Source organism: Seriola aureovittata, chromosome 22, assembly GCF_021018895.1.
Source record: "Seriola aureovittata isolate HTS-2021-v1 ecotype China chromosome 22, ASM2101889v1, whole genome shotgun sequence".
In the NCBI taxonomy this organism is placed as follows: domain Eukaryota; kingdom Metazoa; phylum Chordata; class Actinopteri; order Carangiformes; family Carangidae; genus Seriola; species Seriola aureovittata.
This window is the reverse complement of record NC_079385.1, coordinates 16844818-16872663: the sequence shown is the minus strand read 5'-3', so window position 1 is coordinate 16872663 and position 27846 is coordinate 16844818. Positions and strand designations below refer to the sequence as shown.

Below are 27846 nucleotides of genomic sequence, written 5' to 3'. Positions count from 1 at the left end.
CTTAATAATTAATATATTTCTGTGCTGTGAAGGCAAAACACAAGATGCATTTGATAATATAGAAGACTTTAATCTTACCCATGATTAGAAACCTGCAGCCTTATTAGCTTCTAGCCTAAGGCTGCATTGTTAACAGCCAGAGAGGAACCTTCCCTCTTTGAAAGTCAATGTACAGAATCTTACACAACAGATAATGTTAAAGCCTGAAAATCATTGAGGCCAAGAACATAAAACAGATTTCACATTAGAAAATCTATTTGTGAATGAATGAAGAGGGTATTGTTGGATCCTTTGTGCTTCAGCATACCATCCATGTGTCTCCAAACACAAAATGCCATTGAAGTGCTTGGCAACTGTTTCCCAGCATGCCCCGCAACAACCGTGCTCCACTGTACAGTACATCTACATAAGGCAAATCTCTATGCGCAAAGGTCTCCATCAGGCTGACCATCTGCTCAGGGGAAGATGCAGTGAAGATATCTAAAGCTGAAATTTCAAAGCCAGTGTACAGTAGGTCTGTAGATATCTACATTGCTTCATGTAACTGCTTTTTTTTGCTGCGTCTGCCTCCTCCATTACATTTAAATAGTAAAAAAAATTAAATTCAATAGTTGATTTAACTTCCAAAAGAGCTGACTGGATTCAGCAGGTGAGGAATATTATGTTATATATAATGTTGTGACATGAGATGTCTGACTCTCGTGTGATTTCATGACACTACACGACGTTGTTCCATTTCTACTCATTCCTTGACATCTTCCTCCGTAAGCGCTCCTCCACCCTTTGCCGTCACCCAGAAGAGTTGTTCTGTTGCCCATAATGAAGTTTTATTCAACACTGCACTCGGTTTGCTGAAACTACTGAATGATAATGAACTATTAATGTTACGGGGTGCAGAGACTGACACTCGACGGTGGAGCGAATAGGAAAAAGAAAAAAAATCCAGACACCCAGAAGAGAGAGAGAATGTGACTTGTGTTTTATCATTTTTGCAGTTCTACTTTTTCAAGGAAAACTCACTCAGTATTCCAATGTGACTCTTACCCCCTATCTACCATCACTACACCCCGCCTCCCACCAAAGAGCTTGAGTCAAGTCGTGGATGCTGCACCTTGGTAAGATGCAGAGTCTTGTAGGGATTAGTGGATGAGTTATTCTGTTGTGACACAACTGCAATCCTCTCCCTCTGCTTTTGATGGCCGCTCACTGGGAGAGTAATTATGAACCCCAGAGATCACTTTGAATAGTGAACTCCCCTCGTGCGGAAGCAAAAAGGCCGCTCTATATTTTAACAACAGAGCTGTCAGAGCCTGAACCTTAGTCCTCTTTGACAGAAGATGTGAAAACTATTTAGTTTTTATTATATCAGTTCATGCAGTTTGACTTGTGCCTCCCACAGTTTCTGTGATGCAGCTTTCGCGGGGCCACCCTTCACCTTCCAGTGACGTCACGCAGATTTGTGTGAACACATGCCAAGCTGCGAGGCCATCTCCAGCCACGTTTCCTTTCAAGACATGAAAACAGGGATCACAATATCTCCAGCGTGGGCCTTTATCCCTGTGGCAGTGTGCTGTCCCGCGCAGACGCTGCCCTCTGAGCAAACAAGATTACCTTGATGAACAGAGGCAGGCTTGTTTACTCCCTGTGTCAAGGTACTTTGGGGGTGACTCACCGACAGTAAGGAGAGGAAACTTTAGAAATGCGACGTAGCTCTTTCTAAAGAAGACTGATTCAGAGTTTAAACCGGGTTCACGAAAAACCGCTGCTTCTCAGGTCACTGTAGGGTGACGGCCAATTATGAGTTCTCATGAACTTTTGTTCTTTTTTTGGTCTCATTTGTCATCTTATCTGTGTTTATTAATTTCTTCATAGCTCCGCCCTAAAATGACCTGCTACGATTCTGCACAGCAAAAGAGTTTCAGTGGGTTTCAGCAGTCTGTATCTCTGTGGTGAACCCTGTCTCTTACACATTATCTTCTAATTACATAGCAGTCGTGTAGGAAATGAAATTGCCAACATAACTAATTATGATTACTTCCAAAAAAGTCTTTCCAATGAAGGTAGTGTCATGTTCTTATACTGCAGTGAACTGGGCATATAAAGCTCATGACTAACTTCAAAGAACAAGGCTTGTATTATTGTAGTTTCAAACAAATATCCAAACAGTATTTTTCCTTAACCTGCCTGTGGCACTCAGCCTCGTGCCCATTGGTTCCTACTGAATGTAAACCTCTGCTCAGTCATTCATTAAAACACCTGGGTGTTTTTCAAATATTACTGAAACAGGAGGGAATTGTGCTTTTGTCGGGGGCCATTTCCAGTCATGGATTAATACATACTCAGTTGTCTATAGTGAGTAATCACAGCAGAAAGATGCTGTATGTATTTAGGATTGTTTAAAACAAACTACAGCTCCAGGGTTCTTGATAATGAGGAAACATGGCACCCAGTACAACAGTGTTTCTCACTGATGCGTTTTTAATAGTATTTGGAAAACAATCCAGTTCTCTGGCACAGAGTAATAAGCTATTAGGCTTTGGCTACACAAGCAATACTTGTTTATAGCACAAAGTCACTTAGTTTAGTTCTTTGTGGAATTTGTGCAACAACAACAAAAAAGTGTTGAGATATGTTGCCAATGGACGCTACATGCATCATTATCTTGATAAACATTAGTTGTACTATATATGGATGTAAAATCTTCTTTCTTTCTTTTATTCATGCACATATATATGTACTTCCACAAATGGCGGTCAACAAAGGGCTGATGGAGTCTTCCAAACAGACAATAAATGTTTTATGGTTAGTTATGGACATTTTTTTAAAAGTCAAAGGTTTGAGTCTGTTGGTGCAGCAACAATACAAACCACAAACCGGTGAGTATTCCCATGTGGTGGATACATGCTGCTATACAGGCCAATGCTTGGCCAAGCAATGTTTGTTGTGTCACTAAGTCTGTACCACTCACTCTATATAAACATTGTTCATGGACTAGACCAGTTTGGGTCACACATGATCATGATGGATGTCGACATGTGTCCGGTCTGCTGTGCGGTTGCCGGAGCAGGAGAGATAGCTGTGCGCTTGGTTGGCAGACCGCCATTTGAGAGCTGGCCTCCATCTTGACTAAGGATGGCTGATTCCTATCTCATTCTCTGTAATTCCCCACACTGGTTTATCCATCTACCGGAGGCAATGCTCTTATAACTACCTGTGGTAAGATGATTGTTATTCTTACACATGCCTGAAGCATGAGGGAAGGTGGGTATAGCATAAAGAGAATGGAGATGGATATGGAGATATGGGATAAACAAAACTTGTAACACTTCACTCAAGATATTCAGCGCCTTTACAAGAATACAGATGAACTATGACACATCAGGGTATTTATGACATGCCCGTATTAAAGAAAACAAAACAACGATGACCCATAAAAAGCCATTCATTGCCTCAGCAATATCGTCATTTCGTATGCAGCTCACTGCACAACCTGGAGGGGAGAGCACATCATTTACAGGAAATAAAAAATCATCACAATTCTGGTCCGCTGTTTGTACAAATCTACAAATTCTGCAAAAAGTAAATAATTCAAAAAGAAGTCCTTGCAAATCATCAAACATGGTATACAAACAGGATAAGATTTATAGATGAACTCATAGCCAAACACTGCAATTTCAGTGTTTCCTGTATGATTTTTTTAAGCAGCGGGGGATGCATGAAGGAATCTCCACTTCCTGTATCCTTCATTTGATATTGAAAGATCTCTGCAAAGTCGTGTAATCGCGACTTTGTGACATTTCATAAGATTCTGAAGCAGCAGTGGCAATAATACAGAGGAAGCAATCTCATTTATTTTGTGCTTTTCATACAGTTTGTTCATGCTCTTATTCAGTATTAGTATTAGTATTCAGTATTTTACATTTAAATAGCATGACAGGTAACACTTTCCTGACTTCATGTGCACTGTACATAATGTCCAAACAACCTTGTATTATAAGTGTAGTTCCTCACTCAGCTACAGTAAATGTCAGAATGACTAAGTGATGTCTGAGAGATCATGAATTCTACTCTTCTCATGTTCATCACAGCAGAGTGTAAATCATAAAGCCGGAGCAGGTGTGTCTGCTCTCTGTGGAGCACTGTAGAGTATGAACCGCATTCATGTTTACCTGCTACAAGGGCCAGGCAAACTAAACTAGGCCAGAGGGGGGTCGTCTCCATGGTGACAGCAGCAAAAGAACCAGATGAATTTGTGTGATGCCTGCTTCTAGAAGTGTTTTTTTTTTTCTTTTTCTTTTTGTGGAGTATTATGGGAAAATAAACAGTTGACTCCAGTTGCTGATTCATAAAACCTGCTGTCGATCCTCACTGCTTCCTTTTCTGAAGGGTAGCAATCTTTGCCATGTTTGGAACAACAACCTTCAGAGCAGGAAAAAAAAGAAAAGCACACTATCATTAGAGCATCTGTGTCCGTATTTAAAATGTATCCCCAGATGGGTAGTTATTACCTTCACAGAGTGTAAGTTTTCTGCACTTAAAATCATAACTCTGCAATGTCATATCACATAGAGAAAATCTGCAACTGCATGACCTTCTTTATAAGTGACAATGAGCTTAGTATTAAGACCGGGAGTATTTTAGTTGAGGAACTAAAGGTCACAAAGCGTTTCTCCTCATGAATATCTCAAAGCTCATGTTTCATATCAATGGAAAGTAAATGCTCCAAAAGTTAAAAGAGGTGCCTTTGGACTCAATTCATGTATTCATCCGTGACATCTTTTTTAATATAACCGATGCACTGAGGCCACAAAATGAAGCCTTATGCATTAGCATTACAAAAAAATAAAAAAAATTGCCACAGCACTGTCTTTAATGCAACTCTCCAGCTTGGGCTTTCCAGTAGAAGATCAAAGCTGGTCTAAGCCTGTAAAAAGCTTGATTTTTGGGGCAAAGGGGTTCATTGACTGCAGCTCCTCTCCCCTGCCTTTGAGGGTCCAACCGGGCTTTCATTTACTCCTGCTGCCTCACTGCTATTACCAAGAGTAGAGTAGATGCCCTGAAAGACGCCTGCGGCTTTTTCATCTTTAAGTGCAAGGGGACGTGGTGTGCTTGGATACTACTACTACAAAAAAAGAAATCTGTAAATGCTGTAATTTTCTTCATATTACAGTATGATTTAGAAAGATGTGGTTATCTTGGTGGTGCAAAGAAAACACAACAAGAAAGTTTAGGGATCTGCAGAGAGGGCCAGACTGCAGTGTCAAGTTGACCCCAATTATGGTGTATGTGTGATTTTGTTTCTCCATGATTGAGAATCTTTCAGGCTTTCATGTTCACTGGGTTGATGAGAGTTAAATGTGTTTTTGATTATCCACTGTCTTCATGGTTGAACATTAATCCTTGTGTTGCTGAAAACTTTCATTTCCATTTTGTGCTTCACCTCTACAGTCCATTTCTGTTTGAGGATTAATCTGACGTCTTAACAACTTCGATATGATGATATTTCAGCTTTACTCTGGCAAGATTCCTCAGCTTATCCGTCTAACAAAGCAGCTTGTGAGCACAGCTTTTATTCTTGGAGGTGTGAAAAACCTGACGTAGTTTTCATAAATAACAGCACAGTCTTCGGAGGCATTTTGTTACCTAGCAACTCGACTGCAAACGTACTTTGACACAGTGCTAATGGTGAAGTTACACATAAACTAAACTGAATTTGTAACGTAGTCCAAACAGACACTGCATGGAGGATAAGAAAGACTTAATCTGCCTCATGCTTTCATGGGAACAACTGCGTCAGTTCAGCTTGTTGCCATCCTTCAAACATAGGAGAGAGGAATTAAAGATCCTCTGTGAAGTGAGGGGGGGGGGGGGGGGGGGGGGGGGGGGGGGTTGTTGTTGATGAAGCCACGCAGGCAGAAGGTTCACCGGTGTTTGAACATGACAAACAGACAGGCAGAATTATACTCCCATGTTCAATTTGCAGCCGACTGTGAGCCAGCGCAGCATTAAACAAGCATCTGGGTGTTTTGGCTCGGGCTGCCGTTGGCTAGGCGGAGAAATCCCTTTTTCTTTGCGTGGCTCTGCAAAGAGATGCAAACCACATCTGAGACCACCTCATAAACTTCCCTCCTCTTTTGTTGAGTAAAACCTCATTAGCTGAATCGATTTTGCTTAATGGTTTTGTAATGGTTTGCTATCATTAAAGTGTTTGTTGCTGAATTTTAAAGAAACATACATGCATGGAATAATTGAGACTTCATGATAATCACTTGTGTTCTTGCGCTTTACAGGCTACAATGATGTTGAGCTTACGTTTGTTTCGACGCCTAATCTACTGTTTCCCATGAAAATATTCATGTAAAAGCAAAATAGGAACAAAGGAATCTCAGATCCAAGGCAACAAAAGTGAAGAAGAAAGCACAACCATTTGGCCTGAACCAAATGGGGGAGTCACAAAATAAATCTGAAGTCTCACGAGATGATTAACAGGAGGGACAAGCAGAGGAAACCCACATTTCTTTTGTTGTTGTTTTTTGTTTTCGAATTATTGACTACTTTGGTAACACTATATTCATTTACATGAACTAATAATACAAATGATTTCCTGATACTCTCTCTATGTCATTAGTTTGTAATTTGGTAGTAAGTCCAAAGTTAGTTGTAAAAGTTTTTATAGAGGAAGAGGAGGTTTCATTAATCTGAAAATGATTCATGATTCACTGGACATCATACTTCATTGAATTTTATGCTTGATTGCAGAGTAAGGTTTCTGTTGTTCAGCTGACCTGCTGGGATCTGACTCAAGGACGTGTTAGCTTTGCATTTAACTGCACTTAAAGAAATGGAAGTCGCACAATTGCACTGCTATCTCCATTTTTTTACCTGTTAGTGCCAAATTGCATCGGCTCTTTCCAGGAAACTTTCCTGGAAAATTGTTAAGAATGAATGGATGCATAAAGTAGAGAGCTACCAATAATTTGAAAAATCTGTGTCTCTAAAAGTGTTCTGATGAAACTATCTGAGAAGGAAAAATTACTCTTTGCTACAACTCGAATAGACATGTGAAACCTGTACTAAGGAGCCAGGAGTAGACAAAGCTTTGGTTTAAGGAAGGGTCACAAGTTAAAAAGGTTGGAAACCACTTAACTGGCATGAGACGCTGAAGAAACATTCAAAAACCAGAAGCTTTCAACCATGCAAAAAAGTAATACACCAAATTAATAACACATTGTTATACCGCAAGAAAAGAAGCTTGACAGGAACAAGGATGCAAACACCTGGGCAGAGCTAATTATGGAGGTGTATCCCATATAATAAGTAGAATGTCAAGACATGGAGACACAGAGAATAAAAGAAAATTACAGTCAAAGCACAAATCCATGTCTGAGGCTGACATGCTGCTAACAATGATTTCCCCGAGTCTTACTAATCCATTTTGGAGAATTTGGCCACGAGCTCTCATATGCAAAGTCACGAGCTGAACAGGCATCATCAGTGTGATTGAGTTCACCCCTGTGATCTGTTTAAATATTTCCCTGCCAGATTAAGTTTGCTAAACACACAATTCAGCGCAATTACGTTAGCCTTGGCGCGTGTCATTATGGCGTTGAGGAAGAAAGACGGGCATGGGGGCCGCAGTGATGAGGAGAGGCAACTAAATTGCTCCCGAGTCGGCCTATCAATCCATTAGCGCTCCAATTCAGAGCAGCCTGCAGGCCAGAGGCAAGAAGGCCAAATGTCTGCTTTGCTTAAACTCTGGATGCTTCTTCAGAGGAAAACTACAAGAACCTGAATTTCAAAGTCAGACTGAGAGAAAAAGAAACAGGCAGATAAAGAGATAATTAAAACAAGAATATCACTGATATTCATCTGAGAAAAACAATATCCATTTGTCTTCGGACAGTTTAGCCTGCATTAGTGTAGAAATGATAAGAGTTTAGCTCACACTCTAATCTGAGAAGTCAAACATAAGCTTCTTATTTTATTAGGTGAAGAAGAAGGGAAACTATCATATTTAAAAACAGAAACTGTTCCCAAATCCCCAACAGAATCACTGAATCAATTTATTCTCTGCTGCGGCACATTGACGTGATCACAACACAGATTAACAGGTGGAACTAACACATCACTACTGTTTGCTGCTCTGGGCAACAGTCGTGAGTGGGAGAAGTCTGAGTAAACTTTCCAAGAAAACACGACCAACATCTGAAAGCTAAAACTCAGAGTTGCGTTTCAATTTAAAGATAAGAGAACGTGGCGAGATTAAAAGTGTCTCCAGTTCTACGAATGGTGACATTTCGGCTCGATACTTAGTTTTGACTGAGGGCCCGGAGTCTATTTATCAGCCTGCTATCTGTCTAGATTTGCTAGAAAAATGTTTGTAGGTTAATGAAAGAGTCCAGACTCTCATAGAGTTCAGTATTGTACCTCAAAGAAGAAGATGAAGAAGAATGTGGAGACCAGATAGTGTTTAAGAGCGTCATTTGTGCTCATGTGCCAACTCTGTTTGTTCTCCAGGAAGTAAGAGTGGCCTTCTACTACTTTCTGAATATTTACCAAGGCATAGCTTAATCCCTGAGTGGAAAAAAAAAAAAAACCACCCACACTCCCTAAGGACTGGAAAGAGGGATTAAACCCACACCTTCATACACCCACACCCGCCCACTCAAACACTATTACATTTTCCCAAACCCAGATGTTTTAGCTTCCCTGTGGTGCTACACAAAACCAATGTTGCTTAGTAAATTGACTCGGTTTGGAGGTGCCTTGGGCTCAAGCATCCCGATGACTCACCAGAAACTGATCTAAGAGCAGTTTGAGAAGCTTTCCCGCCCCAGATATTTCACATAGTGGAGGAACAGATTAGTAAGCAGCAGCTTTGATCCTGTTAATATGATGCCTACCATCTTTTCTGACACCTTTGGTACATGAGGCGATTTGCCTCTTTCTGCCAGCAAACAGTAGCGTGGGTTGGGACTGTGGATCTGTCTGTCTCTTTAATACAGTGTCTTTTTTTTCTCCTCACCAGCTCTCTGGCTCTCAGTTATCAAATTACAAGACCAGGCATAAACCCAGTATATGGCTGAACTGTGTTGCCTTTAATTAGCGATGCAGCAATACACCATTATTAACAATAACTGTGATATTTAAAAAAAAATACAATATTGATATCATGAAACAGTTTGAGCTGAATCATTTTGAAAGAGTAAAAGCCAATGGGAAAAGTCCCAACACTCGGCCAACCCATGGTGTAACTTTATCGGTCACTAAACTCCATCACTCACTCGGTCAGTCACGGACGTTCACAGCAAAATATGTTATTTTTAGTGTATGTTCAGTGTCTTTTTGGAGCACAGAGAAAGCAGCCACATCAACAGTTTGTTTTCTTTACTCTGAGCCACAGCAGGAGACTTTACTTGGTTGCACTTTTGTGTTTGGACAGAATTTTGTCATCTCACCATGTTTGCTTTGTGTGGACCCACTGAGTTTTCCTCACAACACAAGAGAAGGCTGGGTATCAGATGAGGACAAATGTGTCTTTACACCCCAAAAAAGACATGCATTTTGAGATTCTTTTCTGTAGTTGCTCCAGATTATTTTGTTGCTACTCATGGAGTGTTATTTAAACTGCACGGTCTTGCAATCATTTGTGCCATTTTCAGTGCTGTGTTCTGATTTCATTTGCACAGAGAGGACGACCCTGTGACTTCTAAAACAAAAGGCAAACACTGTGGTGATTTTATATGATTATCTGATGTTTTGTCATTTTAAAAGTAAAATAATGAAAAATAAAATGAACACTTAGAAATATTTTTTGGAAAATATAATCATAGGTAAACTTTGCTTCCTGTAACTTAAACCCTCAATGAGTGCATACATGCTCAAGCCTGGAAATGTGCGGAAATGTGTTAGAAACTGCGTAAAACTGAATGAGTGATTTTTTGTTAGGATCAAGACCTGCGCACAATAACAATCATGGGTGCATGTACCAGGTTCTTTTCAAATAGTGCAGCTGTTCTTTAGAAAACTGCAAATGTTTTCTAAAGAACTCTCTAAAAATATTAGGAAACCCTTTAAAAAATCCCTGGAACCTCACCAAAACTAATCACTTGTTCCCTGGCTCACTGCCTGACTCTCCACTCAACTTCACTGAAAATCTGTGCAGTTTTTGTGATACACACAGGTGGGCTCAAAAATATAACCACTTTGGTAGAGGTAGCAAGGACTGTTTGTGTCTTCAGTGTACTGTATTTACTATGATGATAGTAATTAAGCCTAACTGTGAGTTAGTAAGCCGTCTTAGACCTGTATCAACTATGAGATGCATGGACGCCAGGAAGCAAAGGAAAGCAAAGAAAAAACTTGCTTTCAATCTAACACACACCAAGAGTTGGTGGTGTCTTTTCACACAGTTGCGTCTTCACATTCGGCAATGTGTTCCCTTTGTGTTACCTTTGGTCACTGGTTTAGTATCGACTTCACTGAAGACAACATTGTTTTTAATTATAAACGTTGACTTACATTAGATGAACGGTCTGGAGACACTTGACTGAAAAAAAGGTAGTAAAGGGGACAGTTCATGAACGGCCACATTCTGTTAAGTGTTCATCAAATTAACCAACATGAGCAAGATTAAGTTGGTGAGAGTTTTCGATTAATTGCCCGGTGCTAGGAGAGAAAAAAGAAGGAAAAAAACAAATTGGTAGGAGGGCAGGACAGGGCAGGAAGAAACAACCACTGCTGTGTATGATGGGCCGAGACACGTGTCATTTTAGTAATCACACTCCCAATCGGATCCTCTTTTTCAGCCTTAAAATATGCGTGTGTGCCTCAGGTTTTGCTGCAGTGCGAGTGTTAACTGCTGAGTTTAAGGGAAAGCAAATTAAAATGTAATTGTTTCACTTTAAATGAGTTGATATTTAAATTACTTTTAAATTGATTTAGCCTGCTGATCAGCGCAGTAGCTAACAGCTATAATAACACATTTCTTGTTTTCCCATTATCAAAGCAAGGCTGCAACGACAGTAAATACTTCATCCGGTTTTATTAGAGTGCAGCTCTTTCTTTCTTTTTTTTTTTTTTTTAAAACAATTAAAAGTGTATGCTAATTTTCTGAAACTTCACTAATGAATTTGACAGCCCTCCAAAGTGTCTTCCGACAGCTAAGCTCATACAATATCATTGAGCCACACGTTGTTCTCTCAAGGGAGAGAAGCAAACAGGGTCGGTCCTTTGTATTTGTCATATCTCCTCCAGCCCATGTTGACCGCAATGTGTCTCAGACACTTTGGCTCACAAAGGACAGATCGACACCAAGGAGCCAGGGGAATTGGAGCATTGTGAGAAATGGTTTCCCTGTGGCCATTTTGAACACGCCAGGCCATCTTCCCCCATGTGTTGTCTTCTCTTAAGCTTATCCAGAGGGGACTTTTTTCCCCCTCTCTCTGGCCATGTAAGGATCATAGAGCTGCACTGACAGAGACGAGCCACCCCATCTGATGGTTACTAAACACTGCGTGGCAGCCTCCAGCACACGCCAGAGTCACTGAGGAACTCTTCTGTACATGACACAGAGCATACACTCGCGAGAAAATATATGTGCTGTTCATGGCCTATTTTGGTTATGCATGCAATGCTCTATACACTGCTGTTTATACCGTATGTAAAACTGTACTTTAAATACATTAAAGTAACATTTTACTGCTCCACAGCGTATGAACCACTATGTTTGCTGATATGGTTTCAGACTTGACACCAAGATTGGATTTTGAAGTTTTGAAACCTATGAAGGCTCTTTTCTAAATAAAAATGAAAGTTTATTACGAGTTCTGTAAGTTCTGAAAACATTATACCCATCAAGGTAATTGCTTATATTTTGAAATATAGTGTCATAGGTAAAAATAGGTTCACCTGGGCAACAAGCATGAGTCAAAAGGAGGTGAAACCCAAAGTGTGTGCACCTGTAACGTTGCTAATAGTCCCTCACTGTGCAGGAAATCCACGAGTGTACCCAACTACGACAATTATGATAGTTAAGGGTTGAAAAAGTTGAGCTGTAAGTTGTGGTCGATGTTGACAACTGACAGTTTGGGTTCTAACTTTAACTCTGTTTTCTCTTCAAAATAAGACAAACCTGGTGTGTTTCTTGCCCCATCAGACCTATTTTCAGCAATTTCACCATGTTCCAAGATCTCAATTAATTTGGTGAGTACAGAATAATCATGTCACCTGTAGAACCAGTGGTTAAAGGTTCCACATTTTACACTTTTTATTTTTAAGTGTTGATATCCATAAGAAGATATACTTGAGGTTTTAAGAACCAAAAACTCAAGCAGAGAACCAATCTCAATGCAGTTTTACATCTCATCTCATTTCCCATATTTAACAGCTATCCTTTCTATTATTTCAAAATGAATCCAATCTCTAAACCTACCACCTGCAGAAAAAGATCACTTCACTATGTTAACTTTCTGTTTGCCTGGACTTTCTACTCTTTGACCTTTGGAGAACGGGGTTGGATGAACAGCTGGCTTCACAGAGCAGGAATGAGCAATAAAACTGCCCAAACTGCCCCCACATGAAGCATAACCATAGCAACTGTGGGTTAATGATTATTAGGCTAATTACTTCTTTTAAAACTGGTTCAAAATTAGTCTGCTCATATTACACACTTCACTGCAGCTATGAGCATGCAGTATTCTCCTCTGTAATTTAAATTTAATATTATGTAACCGTTCATGGACCAACATCCAGACTTATATAACAACTTAAAAGATCGTTTACATTTTTTCCCCAATTAAAAAGGTATTAACTTGTTTTTCTTATAGCGAATTATAATTAAAGAATTCAATTTTTGTTCTGTCAGAAAATTCTCTGTCTGTAAGTGAGATGAAACGTGTCTGCCTGGTGTCACCCAAACATTATCGAATAGCAGGCCAGGATTTGATTCAATGAACAAGGCAGGAAATGAAATAGCAGCACAGCAAGATTAAAACGGGAACAAGGAGTGCCGTCTGTCCTCTCTGAAAAGGAAACATGGCTGAAGACTTACCTTGACAGTGAAGGAGGAGGATTTCATTTTGTGCAGGCAATGTCAAGCAAAAAGAGAGAATGAAAATGTGACAGATGGAGGCCTGGTACGCTCTGGGAAATATGATCAATTTTATAGTATTTATGAAGCTAGTGAGGGTGAGAAACTGTTACGAAAAGCCTTGACTCCCATTAAAAACCAAAATCTTTTCACCTATATTGCTTGGTTTGACCATTTTTTAAAAAAGTTTTACGTACCTGACTTTGCTACCAAACAAACACATCATTAGGTTTTGCTGAAGCTTGAAGGGGGTCAACAAAGCCAGTACATCATTTAATGACCATCTAAGAACCGTGATATTCATCAAGAAGATGTTGGATGCAAGTGTGGCTAAATATTTGTTTAGCACCTAAATAAGCATCAATGATATTTGTAGGACTTATTACTTAGACCAAGGTCTCCTGCTGCACTGAAGCTTTACTGATGTCCCTCACTTGTAAGTCGCTCTGGATAAAAGCATCTGACAAATGAGTAAATGTAATGTAATGTAATAATATTTCTAAACTGCATGCAGTGAGCAACCAAATAATTCATCACACTGACTGAATAATAGTGTCTTGTCAGTCATCAGTCAGCTCCATTATATCCCCAGAAATTTAGTCAATATTCACGAGTGACAAATTTTATTAAATCCAGACTTTGACACATTATAGTTTAGTGTTTTCAGTCCCCACACACACAAACACAGCCAAGATCTTACATTTCTGTCTTACATCCCTGCACAGTAAAATACAAAGTAGGGATTAGTTTAGTACTGCTTTGAACTGAATAATGACTTTTCAGCCGACTCCCTCTCTCAGGTAGATCTGGTTAAGTAAGAGCAGAATGACACAGCTGTCAGTCCCCATGAGCTGAGAGTGAGTTAACTTCCACTGGCAGATTCATCACTTCTCTGTAGAGTATGAGCTAGAAGGTGAGTATTAGCAAAAAAAAAACCTTCAACATACCTACATATTTGGGTGTGCAAACAACACCAGCAGCTAGATGAGTCCTGTGCATCTGCAAAATGTGTCTGCTTTTATTCAAAACACCCAACTTTTTAAATAATGGCAGGTGCCCTCTGGAGCAGCCACTTATTAATCGTTAAAGTAAAGTGATTTTCAAAACGATTTGGCGTACAAACTTTTCTCTGCTATCTGCACACTGAAAATGCCATCAGGTTACAACTGGGTCAAACTCAATGAAACACTCACAAATTAGCAGACACTAACAAAAACTGCTGCCAAAACACTGGCAAATTACTAAATGGAACATTAGCAATTTTATTTTTTTATTTTCCATAATGATGTTTAAAAGAAGTGAAGGAACAATGAATCCACATTGAAAAACAACTAAATTGTGATGCTGGAAGCACTTAAGGCTTGTCCTCTATCAGATGGGTAATTTGGTCAAAGCATTTTGGGTCTTTTGTGGAACAATAAGAAACAATTCTTTATGGCGACTATCAGTGTTTGCTGAACATGACGCAAGTTTAAAGGAGGAAAGAAAAAAAAAAATCTCTCGACTTTGACTTCCTTCTGGCAAACTGTGGAACCGTGGTACAGTGAGATTTTAACCCAATCATATGGCACGAGGGAAGATTAATACTCCTGCTAATGGGAAGAGGCCGAGACGTCTCTGAGGCGTAAACAGCAGTGAACACTGGCAAGTGAAGGTGGGATGTGCACAGTGCATCAATCACTGGTGACAGACAGCTGGGACAGACACAGGGAGCTTCATCATCAAGGGAGGAGTGGGTGCTCCACTACGTCAAATCAGACACTGCTGCTAATTACTAATCTCTGTAAATCTATGTCCCCAACCAGGAACAGAGAAAAACCTCTGCAACAACTGTCATCTATAAAAAATGATCATGCAACTGAACTGCTTAAGTATTTATTGAACTGTTCATGAATGTATAGCTCTCTGGTGTACTTGTATTTGTAGCTGAAATCACATTATTCCAAATGAAAGCTGAATGGAGCGAAATGAAGGTAGACTCAGGGGGCAGTGCTGTTCTGACTGCACAATTAATCTCATTGGTTGAAATCATAGGTGGAGCCAATTAAACATGGTAAAGGCCAATTCATTGTTTCCACATCTGCATGTCTGCAAGGGTCCATGTGACATGAATTTCATCATCTGCCCAGCGACCCTGTGGGGATATTTGCGTACAGCCCACAATTTGTGTGCAAATGAACTCAAATTGACCCCTTTAGACCACCGTAGAGACTTTCCTGACAATTTGTTACAGAATTTTTTTCCAACCACTGGATAAGTTTGACTTCCCCAAAGTACTAGTACTGCTAATGTAGATTTATGGCCACCACTACAGTGCTTTTTAAACACAGCGTAGACCCATCCCTTCATTATAAGCAGAAAGCTGCAGCAGATATGTTCATGTACAGATTGTCACATATAATCTTCTGACCTCCAGCTACTTCCTGAGATACTTTTCCCCACTTTTTAAAGTTTTAACATGTATCCGTCTATCCATTTCCCACCATTTATCCAGGTCTGAGTTGTGCTGGCAGCAGGTGTGACATGACAGGACTGGGAGAGTAACAACACACCACTCAAATCAGACAAGCCCTTTCTACCCATCACTGCCCCTTCAGACTCTGCCATTACTCATGTAAGTGATGGTGTACGACCAGATAGCATGTGCCTCTCTTATGATGTATTAATTTATCCAGGTGAGTTTGCTCTTTTTTCCAAGGATACCATTCAATACAGGTCTTTACAACAGCTCTTAATCTTACTTCTTACCAGTCGCCCCTGCCATCACAGTAATGTTAAGCTTAAGTCCAGTTCAAGAGAGCAAAAAGTCGAGAAAGTATCTGACATTATGAAAAACTGTATGGGCCACTAAAAATATTATGTTCATACTGAGCTCTCGAATTAGCCTGACTGTGGGGACTAAATGTCAACTGGTGGCATAAAGAGCCCAAACCTACAACAAGGTCATTTTCTTCAAACAGCGCCACAATAATTTAACCTTTGTCTGAAAAATCTACTACGCTAACGAAACCTGAGTGTAGAAACCCAACACTGTAAAACTATCATGTAGTGTAAGTGGTTTTGTGTGTGATGTGTAATGCCGAGTTTCTCCGTCTCATAGTGCTTAATGTAGCCTAAGGAAAGTCAGTAACAGGTAGCTGATAGTGTTACTGGAGGAACTTCAGCCTCTGCAACATTTGTGTTTGTTTGTTCCTTTGCTGCCAAAACCTGTGTTCTCCTTTTTAAGAACACAACTGTGGACTATTAGTACACTGTGTATAGAAAAAGGATAAAAAGCCTCTCATCTTTTTGACTGAATGGCCACTCCAGTCCTTCTGATCACAGCTGACTTCACTCCATTGAATTAGCACACAGCCTTCTGGGTTACAGGCTCAGGGGCCATGTTGGAGCCTCGGTGGTGAATATTAGATTGCACGCCTCCAGATCTCATTAAAGGAAGCAACAGGACAACGTCTGCATCTCAAATGAGACCAGAGGCCATCAGGCATCCTGACTCCCCTGCTGGATGTACTGATCTGATTGATACTGTGTGTATGTGTCAGAGAATAAAAGGAGGATAAGATGAAGATGAAGATGTTGTTTTCTGTAAATATAATGAGGCCACTTTTACAAATAACAGAATTGGAGGTACATTGCTGTAAATGGCCTACATTATAGTGACATACACTGGACATATTAAGGATTCACTGTAGAAGTTAGACACTTACAGTATCTCACAGGGGTTTCTTCCAGTCTTCCTTTCCAACTGGCAGCTCACTGAAAAAGAAATATCATGGCGTCAGTGTCCGTAGTGTAAACCTAAAGATAACATCACAAAACACAGTGGCTCAACCAGTATACTCTAAACACAGTGCTCGGTACAATTTAATTACATATGTCAAATGAGTGGATGAAGACAAATGAACAAAGGCTTCCTTTAAAAAATGTAATTAGTGGGTCGCTGTAGGTTTTCTAACAAAGATGTCCAGCATGAGGATTATTAGCTGAAGTTTTAAATAAAAACGACTCTTGCCTGAAGGCAGAAGTTTTACAATAGTTAATCAGTGAGGTAGTCATTAATTAATACAGTTCAATACCAGAAAAATTTCCCATTGTCCACTATTAGGTGAAAAGAAGTAGGCTGACACTCCAGAGAGGTGGCGTGATTGAGGTGGCGTGATTGCCAATAATAGGTCATTACTATAATTAAACTGTACTTTCAAATTCCATCCTTTTTGATGGACAGAGAAAACCTTTCCACACTTTTAGTTCTTTGTTTCAACACAGTAAATCATCGGACAAGCAACCTTCATATAATCTTTTCTCACAACACAATGTTATTATTGATGGACACTGCAGCAAACACACAATGTAAATCTGTAAAATACAACATATGCCAATTATGCATGGCAAAGATTGTGATTTGAGCCCAACCAATTTCAAAATGTTAATAAGCTTTGCAGTAATTGGTGATAGAAAATGGTGATCCCATTTGCAGGAAGCAGATGGCTCACCATAAAGCACGAATACATTTAACAACATGTGCTGCGCAACTTTAATAGGTTCAGAGGACAAACACGCTTTATGAATCAGAAGATCCCGTGATCAAATTTAACCTTTCATTAAAGTCATAAACCTTAACAAGTCCAACTCAGGCATGATCAAAGTAGCACTGTAAACTGGCTTCATAGTGTTTCTTAATTGGCCCGTGCAAGGATACTGCTGTTAAAAAAAATGATTGGGAGTGAAGGAGCTGGAGCCCTTCAGAGAGGTGAGGTGTTACCCTTTCTAAATTAGATGTACATGGGGTGGCTAATCTCACACCATGTCAGGGGGTGTAAAATTTGCGTGCCATTAGCAGGACTGAGGACTATGATATAATGAAGCAAACTTCAGCTGTAGGTTTTCCAAAGTAAAACACAACTTTCGTCCCAAAATGTGAATGCAAGTGGATGATTTTCCAACATTTACCGACTTCTCACTTCTTCTCTACATAAAAACATGCAGATGGAGAGAGGAGAGAGCGAGTTTTGTCCATTGATTGCTAAAGGCAGAAAATCGGTACCAGAGCGGGCCGGCTGACGTCCAAAAGATGATGCCGTGAAAGATATAAACAGCCGCTAATTAGAGGCTGATATTTACCAGTAGACAGCAGGAGGGCTTTGGAAGCCAACTCTGTGCTTTTACTGAGAAGGTGTTTCATGAATGTGTAACAGTCATGAGGGTTTGAAAAACAAACACCTCACTGTCTGCCCATTGGGATATGAGGTCCTAAAATAGACTTCAAGTGCCTGGGGATACCGGTCAGCCTCAGTGGCAGTATTGACACCCAATAAGAGAGGTGAAGAAGGCCCTTAAAGACATGTCTATTTTTAAAGTCGAGGGCTCAGGAATAGACTCTACCTTACCCTGAGTGATGGCCTCACAGCTAAACTTCACTGTAGGAGGCCTGAAAATAAGAGGTCACTGCAGAGAATACATCCTGAAATCAAACCAAAGCGGTGTCATCAGCATCAGCTGTGTTTTTAAATTTCAGTGAGTGAGTAAAACACAGTTGAAGCTGACAGAAATTTGGCATGATGGGGTCGTTCATCTTTGATAATTATCCTAATCCTTAGGAGGAGGGAACGTCCCCAAAACATTCTCATCTGTGTTTCTTTCTTTGCTTTCATAGCTCTTGTAACATCACAACTGTGGCAGCCTGTCTTTCATTCTTTCTTTCATACTCTCGTATTCAGAAGAGCCATCTCCTGCTGTCCTGCCTTCACCCTAATATCCACAGCAAACATTCATCCTGGGAGCCTGCTGCAGGTGAGCTCGAACAATATTATCGTGGAGGTTCCACTGCTCTGTCTGTGGACTGAAGCCATCAGTCTCATCATCAGCAGTGACAGAGCTAGATTGGAGCAGCATATGGAGTGTTTCCCATGTTACACCCTGACTCAGGTCCTTTTGCTGATGCACCCACCAACAACACCTGGACTTAGTCAAGTCTTTTTACATTACTGAAGCTAATATAACAGTTATATATTATTGATCTATTCATTATCGGATTATAGGACTGTTTTGTGCTTAACTACAAGTATATAATATTCAATTTATTCATGTCATTTGATGGTGCTTTACGGCTGTTTAGTGCGTATGTGTAAGTCAGTTCAATACAATATGGTGATAGTTAATTAGAATTAATTGAACTGACTATAATTAAATTTCAATGCAAATTTAGCAAATGAAAATTGGCAAAGTATGTGCGGTCAGGTTCACTACTGTGTAATTAGAATATTAGGAGTAGAGAGATTAACAGCTGGTGGCGCCAATTCTGCGGTTGGGTGCCATTAAACCACTGCAGAAGAAGACATTTTGGTCAATCCAGAAAACTTGATGGAATTAAATAGAGTAGAGCTGCAATGTTCAGTCAATTAATTGATTAGTTGTTCGACAGAAAATTAATTGGCAACTATTTTGATAATTGATTAATCTTTCTTTCAAGCATAAATTAAAACTATGCTGTGATTTCAGCCTCTCATATGAGGATTTGCTGCTTTTATTTGTCTTATATTAGAATAAATTGAATACCTTTGGATGGTCGGACAAAACAAGCAGACTAAAGCCTTGACCACAGACTTAGAGAAACTGTAGATTCATCTTTTGCATTAACTGCCCATTACACCAATGTGTGGACAACAACAGCACATACTGCATGACTATATCCAGCACTTCTCAAACTCAAATATCTGCAATTGAGATAAACAACTGACCATCCCACTGTCCATTTATCTCACCGCTCTAGACAACACATCAAATATTCTCCTGTGTATACACACTCATATGCAATAGGAAGGGCAGTCTCATGAAAGACACAAACACACAATATTAAGCTTAGGCTCATATTGGTGTTTAGATCTCGACATCTCTTTAATAAGAGGCAGAGGGACTAATGTTTAAGGAACAATAGGGGTTCCTCGGTTTAGCAGCGAAGACACAAAGCCAATATCCGGTATGGAAATATTACCCCCGAGAAGCAAGAGCCTCCATCATTCTGTAAATCTCATGTCATCCTGTCCTTCGAGTTTGAAGGCTGGATGGAGTCATTTTCATTGTTTCCTTGAAGCTGGTTGTTTCCTTCCCAACAGACAGGCAGCCTTGACAACAGCCAGATCTGAGGCCCACTTGAATTTGGCTCAAAGAATTTGGCAGAAGGACGCCAGGCAGGCTGTTAGGAAACAGCCAAAGGATGAATACACCTCTTTTCTGCCAAACCTTTGCACAGGGGCACTTGTATTTTTGTGGGATGTAATGAGGCTGCCGTATGACACTGTCTGGTATCCCCCTGTTTTTGAGCTGTTTACACATTATACTGATGGCTTGTTTTGGATTTAAAGTGACATCTGGAGCTCACACCTCTTCTCTCTCCTCCGGAAAAAGTAATTATGACCAGAACTAGGACATGGTGTTTTGTTTGTGGTGACGTAGTTGTTATGGATAGAAAGTGATGACATGGACTAGCCGTTGCAGTACATATGTCTGGTCCTCCTACTGATCTGAGTAATGAATTTTAGTCATGATATTCACAACTTCACCTACTTGCAATGTGCATAAGATGAAGGAAAACAAGTCTTACAAGGGTCAAATCTCCATCAAGAGCATTAACAGTATCAGCAATAACAGTTACCAAACCCTGTTTGGTTTCTAATAGATGCTATCTGTACTTTTTCTCTGCCGCCGAACATGGTTTCTCATCGGGAGTGGATGGTGGTGATGTCGCTTGACAATCCATTGTTGCGTTTACAAGGCAAGAGGTTATGATACCTCCTCTGAGCAGCGCTACGTCTTCAAGGCAGATTTGAGGCTACAGTGAGTCGCTACCCTGAAGTGACGAGGCGGACGAGGCTAGCTGGTTAGCATTCTAACTTCAGTAGAAGAAGAGTGATAGAGAAGTTTTCCCCCGCTGCAGTGAGTAAAGGAACAAAGTTTGATGCAGATCCCGCAACGTTTTTCTAGACTGGTAAGTAAACAGCTGCTAATGCTAACATTGGCTATGTAGTGATAGCAAAACTTACAAATAGCTCCTTTAAGCACTACCAGTTATACAAGATCTGCACAGTGTAAGAATGTGTAGTAAGTTTCCTTTTATTTTTCATTTCAAATAAAGAAATACACAGCTAGTATGATGAGTCAGTCCTGCATTATTCATTCCAAACCCTACTTTGTTTGAGCATTTGAGCAAACCTTTTAAAAAAGTAAGTGCACAATCTTATGTATATCAAATAAAAGAGCACCCTTCGTTTTTCTCATAGTGGTGAGTCACTTATCTTTTGTTCTTTCTTTAAGCCTCACTGATTCAAATTCCTCAGCAATTCCTCCTTGGACGTGAGTACTCCTTATTGAATTTAATAAAGAAGATGTCCAAAATAAATGCAGCTCCTGCCTAGGAAAACAACAGACGGGCAACCTAAAACTGTACGATTATAAATAAGCTAGACACAGTGAAGGTCAGGCATGTTTTTTAAAAAAAAAAATTTACCACCATCTGGCCAAGGCAGGCAGGTAGGCTTTGATGTCTGTACACTCACGTCCGGGCCAGAACCTCAGAAGTTGCATCTAACTGAATCAACTTTAGCTGAGAGAGACCCGCTCAGCCCTGAGGGATGAGACGTTTGAGTCGCAAACAGGCAACATGAAAGTTAAAAAACCAGCAGACCCAGGACGCCTCCTGATGCTTAAACAGAAACACAGGGGTAATGACTAATGAGACGAGCTCCCAATGAAGCATTTATAGATTTAGGATGAAAACCGATATTTTCTTCTCTTTTGAAAGCACAGAAAGAAACTAGAGCATCTTAAAAACTTCTACATACCTATAACAGTAGACAGATAGTAGGGAAGGTCAATGCACTTGGGCTAAACTGATGTAAATAAATGCACCTGAGATGTTCAAACTCCATCTCCTTAGAGCATCAATAGCCAATCTAATTTCTGCAGATCAATTCTCTGCTCTGTCTCTGTCTGTTGAGGCTGCAAGAATAATTCAATGTTTTGTTTGCTTTGTTTGGTTTTTTTTTCTTGTGCAAAGGAGAAAAGATGGGTCTCTGCTGTCAGTTACTGTATGATCTGGTGCTCCGGTCTGGCCAGGCCTGTCACTCAACATTTCTCTCTCTTGACATCAAAACATTTGATAATCACTCTGCTACAGACGCTGAAGGGGGGGGGGGGAAAGAGAAACAGTGTGGTATGCTGTGCCTACTAATTGTGCTGCCAGAGATGTCTCTTTGTCATCAGACTAAATTGCATGACATTTAACAATAAATTGCATTTTTGCCCATTTACTTAGCTGAGTGTGCAAGAGCAACAATCAAAACTGAATGCACGAAAATGAAAAATGAATATGTGACAGGAATATACGAAACAGGCGTATCCAGTGTGGCGCATCCATGGCTTTGGTTTGATTGTTGTTTAAAAGGAGAATACAGGATGATGAAACAGACTTGTCACTGTGATTATGAAGATAGGTTTCTTTGGCAAACATATGTTTACTCCTCAAACTACACTAAAGGTTTCGCCGGCCGTCTGATCTCAGTGTAGATGGAACACAATCGATAAAAAAAAATGTCTAAAGTTGCAGGTAGGCAACCTCAAATTATATTTCAGCCTCCAAAAAAAAATGTATTTATGGAGTTTGTGTTTTCTTGTGGCTTTTTAATTGGTCACAGCGGGCTATACCTACTTAGCAGCACAAAGCTAACCCGCAGATGGAGCCAGTAAATAGCAACTACCTTGGAGCAGCAGACAGCCTCATCATGAGCATTCCTGCAGGCAGGCTGAATGGAGCCGATGTGAGCACTCAGCATTAACTAAATGAAGTAAATCTATTAAGGATTGAGTAAATAAAGCTACATTTTCTTTTTCTTGTATAAATCAAATGTTGTTTGGGGTCTGGTTGAGTGCTACAAAGAACTTCAATAACCATCTGGGCAGAGTAGAATGCCCTTGAAGCTGGCACTCAAATCAGACAGCATAATAACATTCAGATGGTCTCCCTGCGTGATGATGACACAGCATTGGCAAGCCCCGTCTCTCCTGTGCTTTGCCCTTGAATGATAAAGCATTTACCCTTTCCATTTACACAGCTACTTAAACTTCCATCACATTTTTTTTCTGTTTGGTATCTTCATAAAATAAAATAAAAAAACATTACAAGCATTATTCTTGCATCCGTTGTTGTCAGTCTGGGCACCTGAGACACACACAACTCCTTCCTAATGCGGGAGTTGAAAGGTAAGCAGACTTTGCATAACTTGAAGCCTCACATGGTTTATTGGAGGAGACAACCATGACCATGTGCGGCACACTGCCGGGCTCATGGTCACCTCCCTGGTCAGGATGACCCACTTTGAGCCAAACATCGATCAAACACTGTTTAATTTGAAATGGAGCATCCTAAGTCTCAGCCAGCCTGGGTAAGCTGTTTAAAGTAATGCCCTTAAGATTAAACCTAGATCTATAATGTAATTCCACGAGGGACAATCTGTCTTTGTTTAAGAGATACAATACTCTACCTCCACGTCTGTGAGACAGCGAGCTTAAACCTGGTTGCTGATGAGCTGATGAATATGAGTCAATCTGGAAAGTGGATCAGAAACTCTTTGAACTGTCCCTTCTCTCTGCTTAGGGAGGATTGGGACTCAATCCTCTCATGTAACATAATCAAACTGAATGACAACACTCAAGAGTCTGCAACACTGGATAATCATGCAATCAAATTGCATTATTTGGCTTCCACAGGTGCAAAGCGAAGGCGGAGCATTTGCCATTCATGCAAATTTGAGTCGTGTTTGGCTCATTCGCCTCAACCGATCAGTGAGGAAATCATTATTCTATGATAGGTGGGTTTTTCTTCATATTTAAATGTTTGATGATGGTGTTGATGAATGATGCTGTTGATGAATGAATGATGATGATGTTACACACTGTAATTTCAGTCGTAACAATTCTTAAACTTAGCGCCACATTGTGTTGTCGATTTATAAACATATACAGCCAACTATGTAGTCCATCCCTCAGGCCATAATCACTGGGTGTGATTGCAGATGCCCAGTCAGAGCAGAGAAAAACTCATTTTAGTCGATGCAGGATTACAATTCAGGATGTTTCCCACATCTGCAGAATATTATTTTGGCACAGAAGGAGATAGAGGGTGAGATATATAAAGATATCACCCATCTATCTATTCAAAATGTCTATATAAATTACCAGCTAGTACGATTTCTCCCCATCATCCATGCTATTGCATCAAAGACATGGCATTAGGGCTTCAAGATGGTGGCTAATTAAGAATGCAACGTAATTATGTCTTGGCAGAACAGGACAACCTTTCTGATGTTAATGTGAAAACGGGCATTGTTGGTGCATGCAGATGGCACATGAATAGCAAGTTGAGAAGAAAAGGGAAAGATCTCGCTGAGCAGGAGTTTTTTTTTTTCTGCCAAAGCTGACTTTACCAACCTTGTTTTAACGGTTGCTAGGCAACACTCATTAGTGTGCTCCACTCAACTGATGGAGCCTTAGAGAGATGGGATGTATGAACCCAAAGTTAGACTTCTGCTCAGAGGCAATTAGATCTCCTTATGGACAGTTGGGGAACGGACACCAGCACCTGACACACTGTTCTGGTCAACCTAAACATATATCCTGTGTAGCCAAATGTGAAATTGGCTTCCTGCAAGCTAGTTAAGGTAGTTCAGATTTCAGCCCTGCATATTTCTTTTTTGCTAAGAGATCAGTATATACAGTATTTCTTTGTTGTTTGTTTTGACTTTGACTGAAAGTTTCCATTACTCCAAAAGAGGAAATATAAGTTTCATTTCTTTTTCACCTACATTTTTGTTCTCCAGGGTGAGAATAAGTAAGGTAGCTTCTCTGAGTGAAAGGTAGGAAGTTGACAGTATATGCCTCCCAGCATCACTCTGGTTTTCAGATATTAGTGAACAGCTGCTCTGGAAACGCCCGACCACAGGCTCAACTCTTAGACGTGCTCGCTCTTAAGTCACACTTTTTCTGAAACTCTTTTGCTCATAGGGTAACGTAACCTATCCGATCATATTGGCTACTGGCAATTTCACAGGGTGATGACAGGACGATCTGACAGTGGATGAAATTGCACAACCCTGCACAACCCCATCTTTTATGTTTCTACTTCATTTAGGGGTTTTTTTTCATTATCCGTAATGCATTTCACTAAGAATATGTGAATTTATTTAATTTAGTTACTGGTTTAACTTGTGGGTGAAGAAAGTGTCATAAAGAAAGTTTAAGTTAAGTGTAGGTTTCCCCTAGTTGAGAAAAAGGTCATGCCTCTCACTTAAACCTCACCAGCTCTAGTCTGGTCGATTCTTGGTTTGGTCTGTCTGTGCTTTTGATAATTTTCTTACATTACATGTTACATCACAAGGTCGAGAAAGAAGCCTTTAATTACTTGACAGCAAAACCGGGAGTTTCAGATTGCTTTAAAGTTTCTGCGATCAAACTCCATTCCAGCTGCTGAAAGTAATGTATCTTGATGTGACATTGCCAGTATCCAAAGTAAAAAGAAATAATATTCATTGAAATTGACCCAGACATGGTCAATAAAAAGAACAAAACATTCAGCATTTCAAAATACCATGGAATTAACTCTCAAACGGCTTTATTGGTCAATAAACTTATGTTTCTGCATGTAGATAACAACTTCTAGTGTTTTACTCCATCACAGCCTTTTAATTAATGTCAGAAATGCTAATTTGCCGTATTATTGCCTTTAGATGTGAAACCAGCTCAAATAAAAAGGAGAAAAAATATGAGAAATGAAAACAGACTACTGAAGGATTATTGGATAAAATCCAGTTTTTTGTGTTTGAAATGGGCAACTGTGACCTTATGATAAGCACAAATCACCCACCAGCACTACAAATACACACACACACACACACACACACACACACACACACACACACACACACACACACACACACACACACACACACACACACACACACACACACACACACACACACACAGCACCTTATTTAAATATATTCACTTACAATGATGCTCTTATTCTTTTCATTTTGACACTGGAGGGGAGAAAATAGCCAATGATCTTTAAAGGGTATTTTTGCCCTTGCTACTGTGGGCACGTATGTTTGATCTCAGGCACATAGATCATATCCAGATCCGCTTCATTAGTTTCTGAGTGAGTGCTGGGCATTTTGCAGTTAAGAGAGTAGAGAAAATCCAATTTTGCGCTCATCCTACTCGCCAATTCTTTCTTTGGGAGTCTTTGAGGTGGCCCTTCTAATGAGCTCCCATGAAATTTGGTTTCCACACCAGACAATATACCTCATTGTGTCCAGGCCAACATTTATTTCTCCTTCCCCCCTCCCCTTCCCGCCACCCTCAGTGCATGCACGTGCTTTTTACACATACACTGATGCAATGAAGCAAACCGAACTTGACGAAAGCTGCGAAGTGGAAGTTTTCAATCATTAACCAAAAAGCCAATTGATTTGAGTTCTATTCAGATGAGGAGAATGGTGTTTTAGCCGTGACAATTTATTAGTAATGTAAGTACAATACACCCTGAAGGTCAGTTGTACAGAAGATTAAAGGATATTGTCAAGTCTATTTAAACACATTTACTTATTCTTCTTCTCCACACTGATGTGAACTTTTCCAAGTCAATTACACTGTAAAAGATGAGGGTCAGTCTGAAGTTCAGCCAAAGTTAAAATGAGGCTTCAGCTATAATAGTGAAGGATACGTGCATGGATTTGTTGCTGGGACAAAATCTATACCTGAACTTTTGAATGCATGTTGGCACAGAAGAAGGACTGTGGATTTTGAGCCAAATGTTTTACAGCACAGGAGATCCACACTGTATGGATCCACACCAATATGGAACAAGTACAGAGGGAAAATTACAGCAATCAATGTGAAATTGATTGCTGAATTGTACATGTGAGCATTTCCTTTAAGGTGGACGAAGAGGTGAAACTCATATCCAATCTTGAGAAGTCAGATACTGTTGAGTGAGAATTTATATCATACGTGACATTTTCTGGTGCCTAGAAACATCTAACCACAGTAGTAGGGCAAATAAACACGAAATGAGACCACACAGAACATGAAACAAGTAAGCACAGGTATTCTGAAGTGTGATTACATTCAAGGTGGTGATATTCTATGTTTATCTTATTGTCAACAAATCTCATGAAAAGGCCAAAACCAAATGTCCATCACTCAATAAATTTGCACCGCCCACTCTGTCTTTGTGGCGCTCACTGCTCATCATAAGGCAGAAACGTGTCATCCAGTGCAGGCTTTGGCTACACAGACAATACTGGTTAGTAGAATCATTGTTGGTTTTAGTATTTTTAAAAATATGGAATATAACCAGACTTTTCCTTTAAGGTAACACACTTGTTCCATCAATGCCAAATTGTGCGATAAAAATAATAATCTGATCATTATAGATTTCCACTCCCAGATCCCAGAACTCCATCCCTTACTAAAGTTGATCAGCTGGTGAGTTGGGAGTGTAATGCATGATGAAACAGACTTTTTCTGCTTTTCATACTGAAAATCAACATGTTTTTCAAGTCACAAACTACAAGTGCATTGTCATCGAGGCAGCTGTCTGAGGCCCTGAGTGCCCTACATGCTTATTTTTGGCCCGCTGTCGCTATTTAAATGGATAAACGAAGGTCTCCTCTTGTACGTCAGGACATCAGGACACAAACACA

General features: G+C 40.0%; 1 protein-coding gene across 6 annotated transcripts in view; it reads right to left on the bottom strand.

Annotated features, from left to right (window-relative positions):
- Window positions 1–27846, bottom strand: part of syt1a (synaptotagmin Ia) — a 172147-nt gene that overhangs the window by 97066 nt on the left and 47235 nt on the right. For all 6 annotated transcript variants that reach the window (XM_056367176.1, XM_056367181.1, XM_056367179.1 and 3 more), the window contains exon 2: window positions 16798–16846. The gene's annotated coding sequence lies outside the window, so the exon portion shown is untranslated. The remainder of the gene's footprint in view (window positions 1–16797; window positions 16847–27846) is intronic.